The 7,450-nt window shown below is 36.8% G+C and overlaps 1 long non-coding RNA gene across 1 annotated transcript; it reads left to right on the top strand.

Moving 5' to 3' along the window:
* The first annotated feature begins 3,273 nt into the window (after nt 1-3,273).
* On the top strand, nt 3,274-7,450 carry LOC125377952. Its single transcript, XR_007219888.1, has 3 exons — nt 3,274-3,470; nt 5,635-5,831; nt 7,389-7,450. It is a non-coding gene; the product is annotated as an uncharacterized LOC125377952 (long non-coding RNA).

Raw genomic sequence — 7,450 nt, 5'->3', positions numbered from 1 at the left:
TGCTAGGATGAATGGGGGATTTCTTGAATAGGCTGCACGCTGTATTTGTGGCTTGAACTGTGCACTTGTTAAAACATGACTGCTAAGTTTTGAATACCATGAGAAAAGTTAATATTTGGATAAAGATTTCTTATTTCAAACATCATATCTTATTATCTCGATTGAAAAAAACAAACTTGCAACCATATGTAATCTTTATGTACGTTTAAAATATGTTTTGCGAGCTTACAAACTATGATATCGTACACGATCCGCGAAGAGCTGTGAACTTGGCCAGGCGTTATCAAAATTAGTTATTTTGATTTTGTTTAATCAGAAACAATACAATTGTTGACTTGAAGTCAAAATGTTGCATTAACGATCTTCTTCGATCTATATACGACATGACCCCTGAACTCCTAATTTGGTGACAATAACGATGTAATGTCTTGAAGAGCATTTCACTGACCTTGGTGACTAACGTGTCAGTTAAATTTTTGAGGCAGGACCAAAGCAACGTGGTTCTAAAGTTATAGCTCGGGATAGGATGGGAACGCTAAAGGCAACGGGTACCGAGCCAAATGCAATATATCTCCCCGCTCTTTGAGGGAGCCAAAATGACACAAAAGAATGACTGATTTTGATTTGAAAAAATAAGATTTAGATCAGGTGTCTAATTCTTTTAGATACCTCTATATTAACGAGTGTTTTAGCACAAACACTTGTTTGTGAATACATCGCTTTTCTGAATCCCTACATCTTGATCCATAACGAAATTAGAAATCAATACTTCGAAATCGGAGGAATATCAGAAAATATTGTTACTCACTGATACACTGAAACAGCACTTGGTCACAACAGCTTGCGATGACACATATTCAAATACATGCGACAAAACCCTCTTCACATTCTATTGACTCATAATGATGAACATGGGGTAAACAGCTCGGAAGGTGGAAGGGCATGTATTATATAAATAATAGACTGTCCATATTCGTAAGAAATATCTGCGAACAGCAGAGTCGATTCTATCAAGGTCTTGTGTTTATGAATCACTATAAAACCGTGATGATGTCAGGTGTTCGCGAAACGGCATGCGTATATCCCGCTTGTTGTTTGTTGTTTAAGGACGCTCTAAGCAATACTCCAGCAACATGCCGGCGGCCTGTAATGATCGAGGGGAGCACAATTGATGCCCGTGGGGATGCCTACATGATGTCTTACTCCAACATTTTTCATAGATGTTATCAATGAGGAAGTCCAACATTTCACTTTTTTTTTTCGCAGTAACCCTTAGGTGGCATTTGCTTTCATTTTTGACGAATGGAAGTTGGATATGGAACTATATCTAAAGTCACCACGTTAAGTTATCAAATGCTTGGAGTTGTTCAGAATCCAGATGATATTCATTCCACTTGTCTCAAGCACTTTGTTTTAAATATAAAGGATTGTGTTAAGGAATGTGGTTAATCTTTCAGACCCAGCAATGTACCCCTTGTTGTACAGTTAAAATGGAGTTTGGGAATCCAGTACAACAGACGAATAGGTTTCAGTCAAAAGTTGATGGTACTCATGCATGGGTTTGGGTTGATTTCTTCCTGAGTAGAATTTGGATGACAGCTGGCTGGGACATATATTTTTTCCAATTCTGTTTTTCATTTTGTAAATTCTGTCAATGAAAACATCACGCACTGACTCAACCTACCCTGAAAGACATTCAACAGGTTTATTTCCTCTTTTGAAACATACAGGAACCATTGTATCACAAACATGACCGGTCTCATGTCGTACAATGTGGACTCATCTTCAGCTTTATAATATCGTTTTTCAACCACACGTCATGGTGGTTCAAATGACACTGACGTGCCAGCATGATTTCCACCAGTAAATCATGAGGTTAATTTTACACATAATTTCAGATCTGGGTTCTACTTGTAAATGGTGCTGTCACTGTAAACAACTACTTTCGCAGCCAAGGGCAGTGAAGAGTAATTGAAGTAAGTCAAGCTCAACCAGTACGGGGGGGATGGTCAATCTGAATACGTTTTACTGTTACTAGGGAGTTATTTCAAACCATCTTCTACATAAATAGAATACTCTTATTTAATACGGCTTGTTAAAAAATATATTAGTTGCCACTATTTCTATAACCTATCACCTCAAAATGAAAGATGTCATGTTGATTTCTAAGAAACGGCAAAGTTGTGTCCAAGATTTGGGCAGCTATCTACAGGTTCTACTACACCAAATCAGTACCAGTTTGGAGAGTGCGGTTTTCGTAGGGAGCCTTCAGTGCAGATCGAGAGATATCTGCAGGCTGTGATTGGAGGATATTCTGTAAGATTTTTATGTCTTTCAAATGTACATCCATCCAGTTATTAAAACTGACCATGTTTTTCTATATTTAGTACTGTCTTTTTCAACATGATGACTTATGCTGAATGTGACCACAGCTATTTTCAAGTAGGTGACATTTGGTGCGAAACTGGGGGTGGTGTGTTTAGCTTCCGGTACTGGGAAAAGGAGCTGGGTAAGCTAGTCATTTTTATTTTTTTTATTGCTGCTCTAAGGCCAAACTGTGCACACACGTACAGGTAATAGCTGTTGAATGCTTAGTTATTTAAAAAAAAATCATAACGTTACTATAGAAGTCTATGGGAAAACATTTGGTTGTGTGTAACCTGTAGGGTGAGTGCACATTTCAGTAATTCATACTTTACATGCTTTTCTGTTTATATTTCACCATGGATACACCATGGAGGCAAATTTAAAAATAATGACAGTGAAGTTGGGGACATTTTGGGTTGAATGGAGCATTTGGATGGGCTGGAAATGAATGTTGCTTCGTATTGTGGTCGAACTCAGCACGAACCCCCCAGGGTACCTCTGTCCAACAAACCCTCCTCCTGCCTTCTGAATTTGTTGAAACTGATGAATTTGACAACAAATTAGGATAAAGTCACCACTGCCACAACAATTTCAGCCTTGTGTCAATCGCTTGCTAGTCAAGTTACGCGATGCCGTTATCTTGAATATGAAGCATGTACACTGCTGACAGCAGAATATGTCAAACATCCCCTTATTTATAGTAAACAATGTAGCATACCAATATGTCTTTCTGTTAGGTGCTCTTGTGTGAATGAATGATGCTATTTTTCTATTAAGTTTCTTAAAACAGACTTATTTTTCACTCATATAACTTTCAAATAATTATTTTGTCCCCTCAAGAACTGACTCCTGTCTGTTATATCCAAACTGGTTTGCCATTTGATATTGTCTGAACACTTTTTTCAGCTTTTCCCATGCCTGATGTTGACTGGGGAGGTATATGTGCACTCATGCAGAAGAAGTAGGAGTTTCGACATCGAATTTGGCATTTGGAGAAGCTGATCCGAAGTCCGGTGTTGGCAGTGTGTGATCGACAACCCTTGTTTTGCCTCGCTGCGCTTTATTACCTTGTAGACATTGTGGAACTTGGACATGTAGGTACAGTAAGTACATTTAAGAACCCCAGTCCACTTGAGGCCCCTCTGTTGCTCACTATCAAGTGCCATAATAAGATCACCCTCATGCACTAGACATTTCTGACAGTGCTCCCTTAATGCCTCACTGTGCAGTTTTTTAGTTTGCAAACATGAAGTAAGGGTTATACACCAGTCCCAGAACCTGCTTAGATGAAAATAATATCCACTGGCTCTTTTGGAATGTAACATTATGGTTCTGAAATCATCTGTAAAGAATGTGATAGTGTTCGACAAAACTAAATTATCTCCCCTGTTTAGTAAAATGCATTGTATCTTTCATTCCCCTATAAACCCATAAATTATTGGAGAGAAACACTATTTTAAGCTGGTATTGCATGACACTGTTAATTGTGAATAAAAAGAATTCCATTTATGTCAGGATAAGCTGTACATTTTCAAAATTATAATGAATTTTAACTTTGTTTCATTGAAACTGGCAAATAACTGAAATAAGCAAGTTTAGCCACCTTGAAACATTAAACAGTAAGAATGTTTGATGTCCTGTGAGTATTTTAAAGTCTTAACTAAATAAATCAATACAGTTAAGTGTAATTTCCTTCCATGTTGTGGTTTCAAAAAGCTTTTTTCTACTTGAGGGTCCATTTCAATTTCTCGGCTTTAATAGGCGGTATGGTTCACTGGTCAGTGTTTGAGATTGCTGTTAACAATGCACCCCTTTACTTCCTATTTTCTGGTAAAGTTCATTATCCAGCCTTACATATATGATGACTTTAAAGCTGCTTAATGTGTCCCTTGCTTATTGTTGGCCTGAATTCCATGCTCTCTGTCCAATTTTGAGATTTTTTTCTGATTCCTTTCCATGTGTACTTATGTCATCAGCCTATATCATAGAGGATTATACTTTTGATTTTTGGAGTATATGAAAGCACAAACATTTGTGATAGCCCCTCCATAGGTGATTTACCAAATGCTGACAGCCATTTGAGTGTTTAATTATATAAACAATGGATGGTATAAGTTCGAGCAATCTCAAACAATAATAATCGCATCATGTCATGAGTGTCAAAACCATATTCCATGAATGTAGCAGACTCTGCTATGTTCTGATGATGTCAGCAAAGGAAGGCAAACAACAGACCCTACTCAATTTTAAATATGTATTGTAACTGGTTTTGAGGTTTAAAGATTTGTTCAATTTTTTTAGTCGAAAAAATATTTTAGGGTGATATGATCTATGCAGCCTCAATCATTTATAGAATTGACCCCTGACCACCATCTTTTATGAAATATAAATGAACTTCCATGGTCAGTGCATGAAGGTAAAAACTTCTTTATTAATACAGAAATACCTTTTGTAAAACATTGATGAAGTGTACATCATTAAACTCTCACAACTCTTTCTGTGCATCAAAACTATGTATTCTGGTGCCATATAGACATGCTGGATAGGAACAAGTAGTGAAGTTTAATCCAATTTCCATTTTTTTTCTGAGAAGCTACATATATATACAATATATAAATCACAGATTTGACAAGTGCAAATATATTCTGATTTGTCTGTAGGGTGAGTGCACATTTCAGTAATTCATACTTTACATGCTTTTCTGTTTATATTTCACCATGGATACACCATGGAGGCAAATTTAAAAATAATGACAGTGAAGTTGGGGACATTTTGGGTTGAATGGAGCATTTGGATGGGCTGGAAATGAATGTTGCTTCGTATTGTGGTCGAACTCAGCACGAACCCCCCAGGGTACCTCTGTCCAACAAACCCTCCTCCTGCCTTCTGAATTTGTTGAAACTGATGAATTTGACAACAAATTAGGATAAAGTCACCACTGCCACAACAATTTCTGCCTTGTGTCAATCGCTTGCTAGTCAAGTTACGCGATGCCGTTATCTTGAATATGAAGCATGAACACTGCTGACAGCAGAATATGTCAAACATCCCCTTATTTATAGTAAACAATGTAGCATACCAATATGTCTTTCTGTTAGGTGCTCTTGTGTGAATGAATGATGCTATTTTTCTATTAAGTTTCTTAAAACAGACTTATTTTTCACTCATATAACTTTCAAATAATTATTTTGTCCCCTCAAGAACTGACTCCTGTCTGTTATATCCAAACTGGTTTGCCATTTGATATTGTCTGAACACTTTTTTCAGCTTTTCCCATGCCTGATGTTGACTGGGGAGGTATATGTGCACTCATGCAGAAGAAGTAGGAGTTTCGACATCGAATTTGGCATTTGGAGAAGCTGATCCGAAGTCCGGTGTTGGCAGTGTGTGATCGACAACCCTTGTTTTGCCTCGCTGCGCTTTATTACCTTGTAGACATTGTGGAACTTGGACATGTAGGTACAGTAAGTACATTTAAGAACCCCAGTCCACTTGAGGCCCCTCTGTTGCTCACTATCAAGTGCCATAATAAGATCACCCTCATGCACTAGACATTTCTGACAGTGCTCCCTTAATGCCTCACTGTGCAGTTTTTTAGTTTGCAAACATGAAGTAAGGGTTATACACCAGTCCCAGAACCTGCTTAGATGAAAATAATATCCACTGGCTCTTTTGGAATGTAACATTATGGTTCTGAAATCATCTGTAAAGAATGTGATAGTGTTCGACAAAACTAAATTATCTCCCCTGTTTAGTAAAATGCATTGTATCTTTCATTCCCCTATAAACCCATAAATTATTGGAGAGAAACACTATTTTAAGCTGGTATTGCATGACACTGTTAATTGTGAATAAAAAGAATTCCATTTATGTCAGGATAAGCTGTACATTTTCAAAATTATATGGAATTTTAACTTTGTTTCATTGAAACTGGCAAATAACTGAAATAAGCAAGTTTAGCCACCTTGAAACATTAAACAGTAAGAATGTTTGATGTCCTGTGAGTATTTTAAAGTCTTAACTAAATAAATCAATACAGTTAAGTGTAATTTCCTTCGATGTTGTGGTTTCAAAAAGCTTTTTTCTACTTGAGGGTCCATTTCAATTTCTCGGCTTTAATAGGCGGTATGGTTCACTGGTCAGTGTTTGAGATTGCTGTTAACAATGCACCCCTTTACTTCCTATTTTCTGGTAAAGTTCATTATCCAGCCTTACATATATGATGACTTTAAAGCTGCTTAATGTGTCCCTTGCTTATTGTTGGCCTGAATTCCATGCTCTCTGTCCAATTTTGAGATTTTTTTCTGATTCCTTTCCATGTGTACTTATGTCATCAGCCTATATCATAGAGGATTATACTTTTGATTTTTGGAGTATATGAAAGCACAAACATTTGTGATAGCCCCTCCATAGGTGATTTACCAAATGCTGACAGCCATTTGAGTGTTTAATTATATAAACAATGGATGGTATAAGTTCGAGCAATCTCAAACAATAATAATCGCATCATGTCATGAGTGTCAAAACCATATTCCATGAATGTAGCAGACTCTGCTATGTTCTGATGATGTCAGCAAAGGAAGGCAAACAACAGACCCTACTCAATTTTAAATATGTATTGTAACTGGTTTTGAGGTTTAAAGATTTGTTCAATTTTTTTAGTCGAAAAAATATTTTAGGGTGATATGATCTATGCAGCCTCAATCATTTATAGAATTGACCCCTGACCACCATCTTTTATGAAATATAAATGAACTTCCATGGTCAGTGCATGAAGGTAAAAACTTCTTTATTAATACAGAAATACCTTTTGTAAAACATTGATGAAGTGTACATCATTAAACTCTCACAACTCTTTCTGTGCATCAAAACTATGTATTCTGGTGCCATATAGACATGCTGGATAGGAACAAGTAGTGAAGTTTAATCCAATTTCCATTTTTTTTCTGAGAAGCTACATATATATACAATATATAAATCACAGATTTGACAAGTGCAAATATATTCTGATTTGTCTACAGGTTCTACTACACCAAATCAGTACCAGTTTGGAGAGTGCGGTTTTCGTAGGGAGCCTTCAGTG

Source organism: Haliotis rufescens, unplaced genomic scaffold (genome assembly GCF_023055435.1).
Source record: "Haliotis rufescens isolate VD_foot unplaced genomic scaffold, xgHalRufe1.0.p SCAF_109, whole genome shotgun sequence".
Taxonomy (NCBI): domain Eukaryota; kingdom Metazoa; phylum Mollusca; class Gastropoda; order Lepetellida; family Haliotidae; genus Haliotis; species Haliotis rufescens.
This window is presented reverse-complemented; position numbering and strand designations above follow the sequence as displayed.